Below are 15278 nucleotides of genomic sequence, written 5' to 3' on the forward strand. Positions count from 1 at the left end.
AAATTTCAAGAAGAATTGCTGCAGTTGGGCAGGAAAATCGTTTAACTGCACAGGAAACAGTCAGGTCTTGTAACTTTTGCATGCTCTTACTCAATTTGCATACACAATCAGAAAACCTGCATGTGCATGTTAGAAATGTTGTTATGTCCCTAAAATCCAAGAACAATGGGGCCTTTTTGGCATCTGACTGGCCCTTTGTAAACTGATGTACATTGTGTTTTAGGTGTGAGATGCCCCAGAAGTAAGCATTTGCAATGCACAGATGAAAAGATGAATTTAATGAAATCTCCTGCAGTAGTCTCAAATACTTACAACATGGCAGGTTTGTGGGACTGATTATGTAATTCAGTAAACCGAGAGGGGTTCTTCCCTTTACACAACAGCAGTAGCAAGTTCTCAACCATTGCTTGATGTAGGTGTTACACGACCTTTTTCGTGGCATTCTGCAAAAATGTCCATGCGTCCTATAAATGCTTCTATTTTCCGGGCAAGCCAACGTCCATTTTAAGCAGCTTCCCATATCTGTTTGACTCGGTGACCTAACCTTAGTATGGTTTCCAAAATAATTTTTGCAAAGAGCTATGGTGCCATTTGTGGCAATTTTTCATGTTATAGCTTAATTATATTTTAGTGAAATCACTCTAGATATGTCAAAGGGCTTAGGCTTCACTGAGGCCTAACTTCAATGCCAGCTTATCACTTGGAAGGAATTCATTTTTAAAAATGATGTGACCTTGAATAAAGTATCTGCAAATGCTCTTAGCTGGTGTGAACTGCTGCCTGCTCATGTTTGGGATAGCTCACTCAAGGTCAAATGGAATTTATCAGATTTTCCCAAATGATTCACCTCTAAGTTTACGAATAACCAGAAGGCATTTCAGGGTAACTGTGATTTCTCTTTTTTTAAAGAAATGTGCCTGAAACCAGGTTTGGAATCAAAGTATCTTCTCTCACATACCTAGTGTATCGCAGGGGCAGCCTTGATAAATCTGTGTAAACAGCATGATGGGAGAGACGGGGGGAAAAAAAACCCAAGCAAAACCAAGCAAACTAGAAGCAAAGTCTGGCAGATTCAGGGGACTTATTCCAGGTTCCTGCTGCTGCAGTTTATGATAAGAATTTGCCCACCAGTATTTTAAAAATCCAATAATGATTAAGAAACCCAACATGCTAGAGAGAAAGAAATAAAAAAAAAGGTATGTCTTTAGTGATGCAAAGAAATGTTGCTGTTTTCTTCAGGCTAAATGTATCAGAACAGAGCATCATAAATCAAATATTCATTGCTCCCTCTGCTCATTAGCTGTGTGAAACTGTGACTAAGCTTGAAGGTTAGTTTGTATAGTTCAGTATGATTGTTCTTGCTGCCTTGTTCTGCATCAAGAGTGTCGGCAGGCAGCCATGACTCATATACACAGCCTGCCCCCGCTAGTTGCCAGTTTTCCATGGTTTTTTTCCCCATAAGGGGAGAAGATTATGGGGTCTTGGACATCTTCTGACTTCATTAATTTTTGCCTGAACAAAGTCAAAATGTATTCAAGTGGGTCTTCTCTTTAGTGAAAGAACTGAATACAACAGGCATTGATAGAAAATATTACAGATACATTTTTATCTTAACAATGAAATATGCAATCTGTCTCAGCAAAATACAGCTGCCGAGCAAATTGATTTGCATTAGATGCTTATTGGGAACCCACAGTTCATTCTTTTGTTCTTTTCAACAGCAAATGTGTTTCTCTGACTGAGAAACAAGAATACATAGTGGCTCTAGTGCTTTTCATCAAATGATCTCAAAGCACTTTACCAATGTTAGTGATGTGCTTAGAAGAGACAAAACATTACAAAAAATCCTGTGGAGTTGGTAGGGGGCTTTCAGCAGACAGTACCTATATAGCTTGATGCTGGGTACATTGAAAATTCAAGGTAGAGGGTGGGGGTGACAGGGAAAGGAAGAGAGAGAGAGAAATGCAGTGTTATACTAATGCAGGTAATAAATGTAAGACAATATTCTTATTCCAAAAGCTTTAAAATGAGTTAAAGTAGAGATTATTTCAGTTGTGCAAAATTTAATAGAATAGCATAATATGATTAAAATGATCAAAAATAGGGACATTCAAAATGAAGATGCACCTCAGGAAGTTTGTATCTCCTATATGAAGAGATAGGTATCTCCTGGCTCTCACTGTAGGCTTCATTCTGGCCTTTTAATCAGCTCTTCCCATCCACCACCTGGGAATTTTCTGGATGTTCTCTGGGTTATGAGAGGCTGGTCCTGTGTTGTGAGCCTGCCCTGCCAACAACAGGGGATGGCATGTAGAGGATGATCAGGAGGTGTTGTGCCTTGAGTTCTCTTTATTTTAGCTCTGCTGGGTTCTGGAGCTAGTTATGAAAAACTATCACAGCTTAAAGAAGCCCCAGGGCTGCTGTCATTTGAGGTCTGGACTTATCAAGTCTGCAGCCAAGGTCAGCAAGGACGATTTGTGAAGTGTCCATTTTTGCCCTACGGTACAATTCCTTAACCAAGAATTCTGCTCTGCTCCAGAGGCTTCAGGATGCATGTGGTGGGGTGTGTGTGTGTGTGTGTGTGTGTGTCTATCTATCTAAAGTGATGCTAGATTTTGCTGGTGCAGGGGAAAGAATTCATCCCACTTTTTACTGCTGATCGCCAGGTCGAGCGGGCAAAAACCTCCTGATTTTGGCAGCAAAAGCATGAGCTGAAATCTCCCCCCAAGCAGCAGCGGCAAACTCTACTGCCACACCAGAATACTACTAATCCCAGAGTTCCCTGAACTCTGTGACATACTTCTCCTGTCTTCCCTCCCCAGGTACCCCCTCCTTAAAAAGTGCCTGAGCATGTGCCCTGCTCACCCATCCCTCCTGACAGTACTGCCTTGGCATTAGGTGACAGAGTAGTTAAAGTGTGTCTTGCAATGGCTCTAAGGCGAGGGACAGAAATTACACATGGAGTTATAAGTGATTGGAAACCAATTCAAATCTGTAACCCAACAGAAGCTCAGTGCACATAAACCACTTTCAAAATGGCCAAAACTGGTTTAAGATGAACCTGGATGGATGTAGTAGCAGACTTAACTGATTTAAGTTAAATTGGTTTATTGAACTTCTGTCCCAGATCTCTTCCAGATTCAAGTTAACTCACAGTCCCCCAGCATCCCAGGATGCTTTGCATCTCCCCTGCAATCCCCTCCCTGCCCTTGCAGAGGTGGGCAAGCTAGCTTTGGCCCAAGCTGTCTGATCTTGCTGATTAGGGAAGCGTGCTCTAGCACCCCTTAGCTTCTGGCCTAGGCCACTGCGGGCATATGGCTGCATTTCTGGACTCAGAAGTGAATGTCTGTTCACTTGCTTATTGGTTCAATCTCTTCAGTTTAGACCAATCTGCAGAGATTGAATTGATTCAGCCTCAGGCTTTTTGACTGTCTGTACTTAACTCAGAGGTGCAAGTCCAGAATGAGGCTCTGACTCTTGCCACAGGTTGCCCTCAGCTATAAATGGGCACCTGGTTATTCAGCCAAGGGAGTTTGAGGCAGCTGGACATGATCCCAGCCATATGGCTCCCTTGTGAGCTGTTGGTTATAGAAACCGGTGTGCCTTCATCATGTTAGCCTGATGGGCTCGTTGAACTTTGACTTTTTGTTTACATCTTCCCCTCACCCTGTCCTGGGCTGCAGGAACTGGGCTGAGCTGCTTTAGTCCCCAAATCAGAGCTCCTAATTTGGCCCTTGTATCTCTACCCACAGTGCTTAGGCTCCTGCTTCAGCTGCCCTGTGCCTCTCATCTGCCATTCAAAACAATTTGTATCATTTACAATTTACATAATTTCAACATGAAACCAGACATCTGCTCAGGCTACAGAACATAACATGGAACAGAACATAACCTGAGCAGAGTTCTGCATTGTAGCAAAACCGGTTATGGGACTGCAAGTGTGAAACCCTCCTCCCTGCACACTGCAATTCTCAGAAAGGAGGATTTAGCATCTGGATTCAAAATTATCCATGCATCTCCCAGACTGATCTAGCCCTCTGTGGCTGGATGCAGTTTTAATGCCATCCAAGGCAGCAGAACTCACAATGGAAATCGTTTAAGACTGGAGGGTCACCTTGGAGCTGAAGTCCCCTGAGAACAGCCTCAGAAGTTTTGGTGCAATCAAATTGAAACCTAATCTCAGGTTTGGACTTAGACCTGAATTCCTTTCTAGTACAACTCCATGACAGATCTGAGCACCACCTTCTGAGCCCAACTATGCATGAAATTTAGAAGATGATGAGATTTCCTTAGACATTTCCCATGGCTCTATGTTTAACCCTGTGGGATGGCAATGAGAGAAGAGGGAGTGGTGAGATATGGCCTCAGTGCAACTCCCCAGAAAAGAAAAGAAAACTTCAGCTATCCTAAGAGGTTTACATAGTGCCAGAAAAAATTATTTAAACACAAATGGGCTTATCAATATGGTTGGAAATGTTGCAGTAGTGGTGGCAGCCTGGTGTAATGTAAAGAGAATGCAGCTAATCAAACACTCACTCCATTGTGTGAGCATGGCTGTTCATGAGACAGGTTTGTTTCTTTGGCAGGTATGCCTTTCCTTCACCTTGGGGGGGGTGGAATCTAGACTCCTTTTAAATCATTGCAAAGGAAATGTCCACGTGTACTATGTACTCACTGAACAACTTCAGAAAGAGCCACGTAATGTATGTATTTATTGAATGCTGTCATCAGGTGCTATAAATTTAGGTGCTACAGAGACTGGTATTTAAATTGAATTCCTATCCCTGCTCCCTTTTCATGTCAAATAGCTGGGTAGGCTAGGCACTGACTGGGGAAAACCAACCAAAGCCTTGTTAACTGTGCATGCACTCAGCAACTTGCAAGGCTCCATTATCCTGTGTCAGATGTTAAGGATGTGTTGCAGGAGGCCTAAGGATAGGTTTCTCTGAGGACATGAAGCACAAAAAACTACTGCAGACACTTCCAGGGGTATTGTGTGTAAGAAAACAGGATGAAGCCTTCAGAGAGGGAGAGTTTGAGAGAAGCTGAGTGAGTTTTGAAGGCAAAAGAGGCTAATTCCCACATGGCCTTTTGGGATTCCCACGAGCATGTGAAAATAGAAAGAGTAATATAAGGGAGAAACAACAAGTTTCCCTCAGTGTGCTTGTAGACACTTGGTTTAGATTAGATGTCCTTTTGCTGGTGAGGAAAAATATCCTTAGGAAAAGCAGAGACTATCTGTTAACATGATGGTGCCATTGCTACTCTGGAGGTTGTAGCTTAAAGTCAGGCTGCCTGGTTTCTTTTCTTAGCTGTGTCACAGAGTGAAGACCCTGGGAACAGCATTTTAACCTCTTGTGGTGAAGTCATGGCTACGCTAAAGTTTTACCATTGTCCAATATGGCCATGATTTCCCTCTTGGTGCCTCACTTTTTCATTTGTGAAATAAAGATAATGCTACTATTCACTTCAAAGGGGGCATGTCTACATGTTCATTAATGTGCTGTAATTATGGCACATTAAGTTTAGTACCTGTAATGCACTGTAATTGGTACTGCATATTAGTGAAAATGAATACCTTTTGTGTGACAATGTGCACTGGATTAAATCTACTATGCGTTAGCACATTAGCATGGGTTTTGCCAGTCATGCTAATGTGTAGTAGAGTTAGTCCAATGTGCATTAAGTGTCTTGTGTAGATGTACCCAGGGGGGTGCATCTACATGAGGTATTTACTGTTGAATAGACTAATTAGCTCTACAGTAAACATTGTATATCTATATATGATGCACTCCTATTAGGCTGGAGTAAACCAATTAATTCTGCAGCAGGTTAATACTTGTAAATTCAACTACAATCCTGCTGCAGAATTTTTTACTGCACAGCAGTGCATGTATAGACATGCACTGACCCAGCTGGCTGGGCCACAAGGGTGCTTCAGTGCAGGGGCTGCCCGATGGCTAGCTCTACACTGCAACACCCTTGTGCCCCAGCCAGCCCCTCTGCAGCATGTTGAGCTGGGGGGGAGCAGCCCCGGGCTGGCAGGCCGACCCCTGGTGCCCCCGCCAGGTGGGGCTGCTCCAACCTGGCTCAATGTTCTGGGATCCCAGGAGTTTATTGCTCCAGAGTTTATTGCTCTGCATTAATTGCACATGTAGATGTGCCCAAGGGATCAGACTATTTGGTTCAGTTATCACTGAAAAGTGCTTTGAGACATGGAGATAAAGTCCTAGAAAAAACAGAAAATATTATCTGACCAGCAATTAACTCATTGCCATTTTATTTTCAAAGCACTGCAAGACAGTTCTGCTGACCGTTCCTATTTTAGTCACTTTAAGAGAGTGTTCTAGTGTGCTCAGTTAAGAGCAAGCTGGAATGGGTCCTACTATAGCAAACATCTCATGTAGTAGAACCCCTGGCCACGCTATTCTAGTCATGATACTGTACATTTAATTGATCTGTTTGTAAATATTTGGAAATTTGCTTCTGACCACTAAAATAGTGGGTTTCTTTTACATCTGACAGTCTCCAACAAACGTTTCTTTCACATTTGATGGGTCCTTATCAAAGCACAATTAAATGACACACCATTTTTGAATAAACGGGACAAACAGATGAAAAGGTTGGATGTATTTTTTTCAATTGGCATCTGTACAAATTAAACTATTAAATAAATCAGGGTAATAGAAAATAAGAACACTTATGGCTATATTCACACACCATCTCGTTCCAACTTTTGCCAGCATGGACCCTGGATACAAGTATCTTGTAATAAAAAAGTCTTACCTGACTGATCACTAGGAATATGATCTGGTTCAGCAGAACCCAACATCTGTTTGGTGGCTCTGTGTGAAACAAGTTCAGTCTCAGTTTAGTATCTGATGTGTTCATAAAAAAAAGAAGAGTCCTTAGATCAGAAACTTTTCTTGACAGACTCAGCTAACAAGCAAAGTAATGAACAGGTTAGGGAGAGACAGCTATCGGTGGTCTCTACATCAGAGTACAGTAGTGATCGGAGTAGAGGCCCATTGGTGTTGCGGCATTGGGGGAGTGCACTGATTCGTGTTACATTGTGCAGTTATTTTTTTTTCTTTTCAATCTTGGCTAGGTTCAAATTACTGACACATGCCAGGGTATTTCCTTAGTATAATAAGCCACTATAGTAATAACGGGAAGTTTTCCCATTGTTGAGGTCTTCACCATTTTCAAACTTTTTCTCTGTGTGGACACTTCTGTTTCTGATGGCTTAATGACTTTTCAGTTTGCCACCTGCAGTTCAAGACACTCTGGGCATCTCTACATGAGACATTTACTGTGGAATATGCTCCACAGTAAATGTCGTGGTATCAACACATGCAGGGCTATTAGCTGGAGTGAACGAATAATAGTAGTACTTGTAAATACAAGTACTGTCCTGCTGTGGAGTTTTTTACTGCACAGCAATGTGTGTGTAGGCACTGATCTGGCTGGCTGGGGCATGAAGGTATTTCAATGTGGGAGCTGCCTGCTAGTTAGCCCTACATTGAAGCACCCTTGTACCCTCTGTGGCTTGTTGAACCACGTTGGAGCAGCCTTGGACTGGCAGGCTGACCCCCCAGGCTCCCTGTCAGCTGGGACTGCTCCAACCTGGCTCAATGCGCTGAGCTCCCAGGCACATGTGTAAACACAGTGCCTGTGAGCAATAAACTCTGGCACTGTAAGCACTGGTGTTCATTCATCACATTAAGATGCTGGGGTAGGCGCGCCCTCGGTCTGGTAAGGCAACTGAAGGCAGCTTGAGAGAAACCATGGAATTTACGCTTTATTACAGCTTTGATAATCTGGGAATTTTTCCTTTCTGGTGTACACCTAATGCTTAGATCTCAGCTCAGCTCAGCTGTTGTAGAGAGTATTTTCAGTCAATTCTATAGGAGAATGTAATTGGGAAATGTATCCATGAGGTACACAGTATAATATGTGAGAGCTAATCTAATCTAGCAGTTATCATCACTTTTGAGGGCAGATGAGATTAGATCAAAGAGAAAGGTCATAATAACAGAGCTTAATCATCATTGCTGTTTACACACAGTGCTCACTGTTTAATTGCTAGATACTGGAAATACAGGAGTAGGAGCTATCATGAAGTTGATGGGATTGTAAGTATTTAGGCCCATTGCAACTGGATTTCTTATGGAAATACAGGAGTGTTTACAGCTGAATCCACACTTGGCTCTGCACCTCTATGTTTTGCATTGAGGGTCATGTACCACCTTTGATCTGCAATGAAACTTCCATTAACATTAGTGAGAGCTATGGGAATTTTGCTAATTCCAGTACTTAGACTCAATTTGTGACCTCATATAAAACCTGGGAACGATAATAAGAAGCAAAGAGCATAATTGTATTATTTGATAGTATTTTCGTTGTTTTTTTCAATAATTTGAATAAGAATTTAGCATTTTTGCTCCAGAAAGTGATTTTGTCCGATCTCATAGAACTCTGTTCAATAATCAGAGGGATACATTTTCTAGATTTATATGCTGAAGTCCACACAGATAAATGCTGGCTTGCAAACTGAGCTCCCTTGATTCAAGTTAGATAAAGGGTCATCTGGTGTATTTACAAAAATATTAACAATGAGCCACAAACAAATCATTGGACAGAAATGTTGCTTGTTGTCTTACCTTGTTAGGAAACCATTTGTAGAGAAGATGATTTTAGCGTAAGAACCAAATCCCTGGGTATTTTAAAGTAATGATCAGTCATTAGAAGCAGGAATGTGGGATATGATGTTATTCCTAGCTCTGACCTGACTATCTGGCTGTCAAAAATACTCTCAGAGCTTTGCTTGGTTTCAGTTTCTTGTCTATGATTCATAGTTGCCTGCTACAGCTGGGTTAATCAATACACTGCAGTTTATTTTTAGAGCCAGTAACAGGTTGACCTCAAGGAAGAAACAAGTTGCTCTTGGCCCCACACCAGCTCTGAGGACGTGTTTGTAGAACTATGGGCTACACTTCTTCAGCACTATGGCCCCAACCCCACGACATTGCCCTCCTTGTTTTGCTATTAATAAAGCCCCATATTGTGCCGCTAATTGTGAGTGCATGTCACAATATTTGGGGCAACCCAGTAGCTACATATTCCAATGAAAGGAAACACCTGTGTGATCCCAGCTACTTTTGTGACAGTTGTGATGCCATTAATTTTGGGTGCCCAGTTTTGGACAGCTGGGACTTGATTATCAGTGGTGCTGTACTCTGTGGCAGGATCCATCTCCAACCCATTCTGTAGCTGGGGCAATTTACCATAGGCCACAACAGATGGAGGAAGGTCAGGGCAACCCAGTAGTGATCTGAATTGAAACGTCAGTGTCCTGCCCACTCTCCTTCAGTCTTTCCCCATCCCAGGTTCTTCCTTATTTTATGCTTATTTTACCAAACCATTTCCTTCTCCCCCAACACCCACCCACCCACCCACCTCTTTTTCTTTTTTTAACTGCGGGACTTGTAAGATACTGTATTCTTTCCAAAGTAACCTATTTGCAGTTTCTTCCCTGGACTGCATCAGCTGACATGACACAGCCCCAGAGCGTCATGGCATAAAATGAGGGAGATTATCACAAGCTCTCTCTCCCCCTTTGCAGTGTCTCCTGAGCATCTACAGCTATGAGGTTGGCATGTACCACTTTTCAGTTGCTTTTGTCTTTAACCTTTACTGCTTGCATAGCTGGGACTTGAACAGATCACTGCATCCTTGTGCTAATTACTGTTTAATAATTAGTGCCCATCAAAACCCTGTCTTTCAACTGCCACTCATTTTGTTCTGGGCTTGCCAAGTAACTTCACCTTTCCCTAGCCACAGCCAATGCATTTGAGGGTCAAAGAGTGAGCATTTCTTAATTTTGCATCCAGTTTATTTGCCAGCTTGTACTTTAACTCCTTTGTTGGCTTCAGTTTGATTCCTTTTGCTAAGAGATGCAAATAGATTTCAAGGGCATTGTGAAGCAGGGAAGCACAATCCTGGTAAATAGTGTCCTGCAGTTTCTGCTGTTATCTGGATGATCATAGTTTACAGCAGTCCGAAGAGGACGGCATTCAGATTGGCCAGTGCCCTGGCAAGAGAGGCTCATTCTAGTTTAACATGTTGTGGTAGGTAGCATAGAGTATCAAAAGCCCAGGAGCTGGAGGGCAGCCTGCTCCCTCTTCCCTGTATTTTAGATGCAGTGATAAACTGTTTTTGGCACCTAACTTGCAAGGAGAATGATTATTCCCTTACCTTATATTAGATCATGTTTAGCCTGTGCATAAAAATGAGAATTACCAGGATTCAACAGCTCATCTGTTCACCCCTGCAATGATGGGGAGTGCCTGTGTAGCTCCCCATATTCCACAGAAACATACTTCATTCAGCGTTGTCCTTGTCACCCAACCTAGGTACCCCTAAATGATGATGTGTGACTTTCGCTGGAGTCTACCCTGCACTGCTGGACTATGAAACACACCATGCTTCTGCTGAGACTTAAATGCAGTGGTTCCTGGCTAGAGGGTCTTGTCCCTCCTCTCAGGGTCAGACTGATCACCTTCTTCTGTAGTAGGGGGCATGGCCTTCTTCCTTAGACCTCTCAAACGTATTTTAACAACCTTTGCAGCAGCAGGATGTTGGCCATGGTGGTCCCCCCGCATTACCTCTGTGGCAGATTAAGGTGTTATGACTTGTGGTTGTGTCAGGGTTGACTGTGTGGACATTAGCTAATGGATGTGTATGGGATGATTCTGCCTCAGGCAGGGGGTCAGACTAGATGACCTCTGGAGGTCCCTTCCAGCCCCACTTCTCTATGATTCTAGGACATGATAGCTGGTCTTATCTTGCTGTATAAACAAGCAGCAGGAACAGGCTGAGTGACAGTCAAATCATTGGCCTGGCCAGATTTTTCCATATATGTGCCAGCCAGTGCAGTTGAAGCTGGTGTTTTAACACTATGCTGCACAATGTATGCCGTAGCTACTTATTAATCAGTGCAGATGCCGCAGGTCAGGATCTGCTGTTGCTGTGGGGTTTGAGGCTATTCCCGCATTGGAGCAGTGCCTGGCAGGGGAGTTTGAACGGTGCCTGCCCACACAGGCCTTATGCTAAACAGCACAGTCAGCACCTCACTTTTATTGCCACTAAAACTCCATACATTCCTCTATGGGCAAATTAACAAATGTTTTCCTCTCTCCCTTTCATCCTCCTTCCAATCATTTTTCCCTTCTCTGGAATAACTGCATTGGAACTGGTCACCTGAGGACTTCTTCACAGCTGCACAGAATTCACAAGAACCCTTGCCCACAGCCAAGTCCTTCCCTGGCCAATGACAAACACATAGGAGGAACTGTAAATAACACCGGTGCTATCAGTTCAGTATATCTCTAGGAGCAATAAAAAGCACATTCCACCTGAGGAGCAATGCTTTGAAGCTGTTATGACAGCAACCTGAACCAGTCAGACTTCAGCCTGGATTTCCCTGTTGGCCTGAGAGGTAGCCCTGCCAGTTCAGGACCGAGGCAGCCCTGTATGTTAGCAGCGTATGGGGGAGGTTTATTCTAAATTGCTGCCTGTGCTGTACCTGCTCTGTGAATAAAAAGTACTTGGAGATTCACATCTGTCTGTAGAGCCTCTTTCACCTGCGCTTAAAGCTACGCAGCTGTTGTACCAAGTGAGAGCTTGCAGCAGGCTTTACCAACTGGGCTCTAAAAGAGCCTGAAAATAAAGGCCTGGAAGTGTCTGAGAACCAGTGCCGTTTGAGTACTGCTTAATAACAATGTAAAACCAGCAGGTGCTCAATATGGGCTTCAGAGCACCTTGCTCCCCTCTTTTCCACCTCCCCGTTTCAACTGTGGGATTTTGTATTTAGTGCTAAACCTATCTTTAGGGCTTCTTTCCTGCTGTTCTGGTCCTGCAGTTGGCTAAGAGTTCAGCCGGAAATGACTAGCAAGCTTCAGATAAAAATCTAACATCCACCACCTATTTTCTTGTTGTTAGTATCCTCCTCTGGATTTGAACCCCTTGATTTGGCCCATAATACACTGTGCAACATTTTGGGATTTAGGTCCTACTGGAACATACTTAACTTGACACACAGGACATGAAGGGTCTCTCCCGTGCCTTGAATTACCACTGTAAGCATACCTTGACCTCTTCTTGCTTTGCATCTGCCAACACTTCAAAACCAGGCCATGTAACTACCACAGAGTGACTTGAAGCCCGTGTCCACAGCCCTTTGAGGCTCTTTGTCTCTGATGTGCTTATTGGCACATGTTCATGGCTGCACTTCTGTAGATACATTGCCTCCTCCTTGGCGCTGGTGGAGTAAGGGCAAGTGAGGGGGGTGTGCTTCACAGTGGCATTCCTGGGACGTAACTTCACGGTCACCTTCACCAGTTTCAAGAATGGGGGGTGCTGCATGGCGAAACCCCTGGTAGGGCTGCCAGTCAGAGCAAAGGATTGGGTGGAGAAAGGGCCAGCACCATGTGAACAGCAGAGCTCTGATCACACAAAATAACAGTGATAAAGCTGTACCTTAAGATGCTCTCTGCCCAGTAGTGATACCGTACTGCTTTAAAGCAAGAGGATAGATGGGATGCATGCTGCAGCTGCTGAAGGAAGCAGGAAATTATATAGGAGGCCTGTGCCCTGCTATAAATATTGGCAATTGTGAAATCAAGTGCCCTTTATGCCACACAGGCATGATGACTCAGCACATACCTCCTTTCCTCAACCCAGTAGGACATCCTTTCTCCTCTGGCATTAGATAACATTAGAGAGAGAGAGAGGAAGTGAATCCCTGGCAATCCCAGCCTGTTCTCCCAGAAAGGCATGGACCCCCCCCCCCCAACCTGGGCAACAAACATGTACTTGTATAATCCTAATCTTTTCTGCAACGTTTGTTCTCACATTAGCATCAACAAACAGGCACTGACCTTGCCTGTTGTTGCTTTAAATGCCCTGTTACACTGCAAGCATGGGAATGAGCTAGTCACATGGAAAGTACTTAGTCTCACATGGACTGTTCATGTGCAAAGAGGAAAAAAAAACCCCACTCTCACAAATACAATAATCTCTGCAGGAATCTCGCTCTCCCCCTCTCTAGTGATGAAATAGAGGCCAGGTTTTTGCTTTAAGGCAGAATCCTATCACAGTTTCAAGTCATTTAAAAAACACAGGCCAATCAATACTTCATGCTTCTTTACAGCTGCAGTATTAACATTGTCACATTGGTATAACTGGCACTGAAAAATCCTTCCTTTCACAGGCCATACTCAGATGCTAGGGCACAGGTTACAAGAATTTGGGTAATTAAATAAAGCTCTGGCAGGAAGCTAGGTCCGGAAAATGGGTAGCACAGTTGTACCCCCCACACCCCATCTTGTCTCTGCAGGGCCAGACTATTGATGGGTTGTTGGTAACCCTGGGATTCACAAAAATGCAAGGAAAGGATAGGAGTCTTGGGCTCTCCTCCTCGGTTGTGTGCACTCAGCACAGGCACAAGGGAAAGCAGATCTAATATGTGTGGTTTGTGGCCTCTCCTCCATGTTTCTGCCTGTGGAACAGCCAAATAGATGGCAATCGATTCCCACTTCAGCAGGGAATCCTGGAAACTTGGTGAGCACCGGCTGGCTGCCTTTGCAGCATGTGCTTAATCAAATGTCCCTCATTTACACAAACCTGTGCTCTTGTATGCATCAAAACTACTGCATTAGCTCGTTGGGCAATTTCTCCTGTGTATGGGGAAGGTCAGGGCATGACAAAAGCCGATACAGCCTTTCTGGAACAATTCCTCCCCCCCAGAGGAAAACAGAGAATAAGTATTATTGCAGAGGCATCACAAGGCACAGGGCAGCAATGACACATGGAGGCGCAGAGAGGCAGCAATGACTTCTGGCTGTCACTATGCCACCAGTGTGAGTGGGTGGCTGTAGCAGTTTCATCTCTCCATCCCCCAAGCTAGTGCCCAGGGCAGCTTCTCTGGTTTTTCTGCCTTAGTTATGCTACTGGAGTCATGCCTGGGGTATGTCAGTGAGGTGGGAGAGGATGTGGCTCTCCCCTGTACTTGAGCTGTTTCTAACTCCCCAAAGGGTCCCTACAGCCACTGCAGCTGAGAGACAAGTTCTGGGTGCTCTAAATTGTGTGGTAAGCTAAACTAGCCTTCAGCAGACCCAGTGGAAAGGAGGTTCAAAGTCACCTCAGCCCTCCACCTCAATCTCTGCACAAAGCTCAGGGAAGCTGCAAGGCTGAACTGGCCTCCCACCAGTTTCTGGATTTGAAGAGTTAACCCTATGCATCACAGAGCAGGCAATACATGTGGGTGTTTCTGGGGTCTCATGCTGCTGCAGAGCTGGTGACAGACTAGTTGGGCTGTAGGCTGGGGCGCAGAGCACCGCCCCACGGGCAGACACAACTGTCAGCTCTGGGCACCTGTGCTGGTTTCTCTCTCAGAGATCAGGAGCTAACATCAGTCATTTCTATGGAACGTGTTTTGCTGCTGTCTCTGCCTCATTGCTGTTGCCTGTAGGATTCCTGTTAATAATTCCTTTCTCTCTCGCTCTCTCTCTTTCACCTTTCCCTTGCCCGGACATTTTCCCATGCTTGCTTTTTGCTGCCTCTGTGTCTGAATTTGGTGCATGGGGCGGGGTGAGGGGGGGGAATAAGGTATAATTTCTGCCAGGTTTCGCTGGACACCTCCTTGGGACACCATTGCCTCCAACTCCCTGAAGGAATGGCTTTCTTGGAAGCGTGTCCTTCCCAAGCCTGTTTGTCACAGATATGTAATGGTGCTGCCCTACCTGATACTGGCATTTGATGAACCATGCTGCTCTATGCTGCTGTTTAGCATGTAAAGCAATTCAAAGCTTGGGTGCACAAAAAGCTTTGAGCCCTCCCCCCAAAATCCTGCTAATGCCAATTGCCCATTAGTCTTAATTTTTCCTGTAGTGACATAATAAGAAGTTTATATATTAGGGCTTTATCCTGATCATTAGGGCAATTTCACACGGGTCTGTGAAAGCCACAGGATGGACAGGACATTTATGCTATTATTAGGTAAAACTGGTCTCCTTTAGGTTAAATGATGTTTTGGAGCTGTAGGTCAAGATTTCATCCCACAATTCATGATCCGCAGCACAGAGCTCTATCACGCACAGAGCTAAGTAATGCAGTGATCTGAATAGACTGCAGCAGTATGAGAGAGAAAAACTTGGCAGATTTTTAATGGCCCAGGAGCAGTAGTTCTAATTATAGCTCTCCTCTTTAAACTCTGA

The 15278-nt window shown here is 44.2% G+C and overlaps 1 long non-coding RNA gene across 1 annotated transcript; it reads right to left on the minus strand.

Annotated features, from left to right (window-relative positions):
- Positions 1 to 3653: 3653 nt before the first annotated feature.
- On the minus strand, positions 3654 to 8858 carry LOC109310020. The gene is made up of 3 exons (XR_002101116.1): positions 8664 to 8858; positions 6787 to 6845; positions 3654 to 4320 (listed from the first exon to the last, which is right to left on the minus strand). It is a non-coding gene; the product is annotated as an uncharacterized LOC109310020 (long non-coding RNA).
- Between the last annotated feature and the right edge of the window lie 6420 nt (positions 8859 to 15278).

This window comes from Crocodylus porosus, unplaced genomic scaffold, assembly GCF_001723895.1.
Source record: "Crocodylus porosus isolate Cpor-Errol unplaced genomic scaffold, CroPor_comp1, whole genome shotgun sequence".
Classification (NCBI taxonomy): domain Eukaryota; kingdom Metazoa; phylum Chordata; order Crocodylia; family Crocodylidae; genus Crocodylus; species Crocodylus porosus.